This window comes from Lygodium microphyllum, chromosome 22, assembly GCF_053477565.2.
Source record: "Lygodium microphyllum isolate KBCC chromosome 22, Lygodium_microphyllum_v1.1.10, whole genome shotgun sequence".
Taxonomy (NCBI): domain Eukaryota; kingdom Viridiplantae; phylum Streptophyta; class Polypodiopsida; order Schizaeales; family Lygodiaceae; genus Lygodium; species Lygodium microphyllum.
Window position 1 is genome coordinate 55,785,092 of NC_141156.1, and position 1,503 is coordinate 55,786,594.

Genomic DNA, 1,503 nt, shown 5'->3' on the forward strand with positions numbered 1-1,503 from the left:
AAGGCGTTTGTACAACATGTATTCATGCAAAAACAAATACATATTGTGCCCACTGTGCCCTTTCAACGAAACATTGCAAATAGTAAGTATTTGCAACTCATTGAGAATGAGAAATTTCATGATACCTATGTAACAACTTGTCTCATATTTACAGAAGTATACCCTTCGAATTGTTGTGAGTGGCAAAATGTTGAGAGTTTCACTGGCTCTTTTAAGTGTTAACACCTTGAAATTGGTAGATTGCTCTTTGAGGAGCATACAGCTAAGCAACTCATAGAGGACCTTGTTTTTTTCTATGACTCCAGGTACATTTTGCCCAAGGGGAGTCGAGAATATGGAACCCTTGAGTCTATGCACATATCGAATCTCAATAGCATAGAATGGCCATTGTGTAGTAGCAACATTTTGCACATGTATAGCACAAAAATTTAGCAGATATATTGAATTCTATGAAGCCAAGCACCGGCTCAAAGAATGTACATCTAAGCTGGTTCATACCGATTGCAATTTTTGTAGACATGTTCAAGGAATGTAAGGGTTTGAGACGTACTCAAAGCACGTACGTCATAAAAAATACATTAGAGGATTATGTAACAAGGATTCTAGGCAAAACTTGGACATAAAAAATAACTCACAGTCCTGACATAGTGGAGTGGAGTGTCGAGTCACAACAAGGGACATGGCTTTCAGATAAAAATTTTCTCTCTTAGTTGACTATTATCTTACTTTGGGATGAGTCGGCTAACTTTCCTTTCCAATTACAGGTACTTTGTCGCACGACAAACTTTATGCCTAGTATTCAAGTATCGTAGATGGAGAATACTCAAGGGTAAATGGTTGTGCCTTGATCAAGACATGCATGAAAGTGCATCTATGGATGTTACTGTCATTTGTGAGGGCCGCGAGCCCCAAGTGTTGCAAATGGAGGATGATTGGCCCTTGAGTATAATGCACCAGAAAATTACAATGTTAATGCAGAATCCACCTATTAGCTTCTATTTTAAACTAGATGGTAGGAAAATTCGAAGCCGAGCTGAGGATATTGTTATCAACGGAAAGTGTGTGGCTCCACATATTTCAGAAATTATAGAGTCTCCCTAAAAATCCCAACACCATAAGTTGTAATATCCAACACCTATAAATTTTTGGATTTTTTTGCCAATAGAATATTGTCGCTTACAAACTTGCAATATTTAAAAATTATGGTATTTATGCAAAATCATACACTTGTTATACACTTTCCACATCAACACATTTACATATGCATGTAAACTTTACAAAGATGTAAGTAAAGCCATAACTAAATATCGTATGCAAACAACCCTTAATGGTTTAAAACTTAAGGTTTTTAATGTAGAACTAGTTTAGTTCTTGTTTCATTGTTTCATTTCACACTTTCTCTCTTCATCTCTTTATATCCACCACATCCCTCCTACGTGCTATGATGGATGCTCGCGCACACTTTGATGACTGAATCCACGAGACTATCTTTGCCAACCAAGG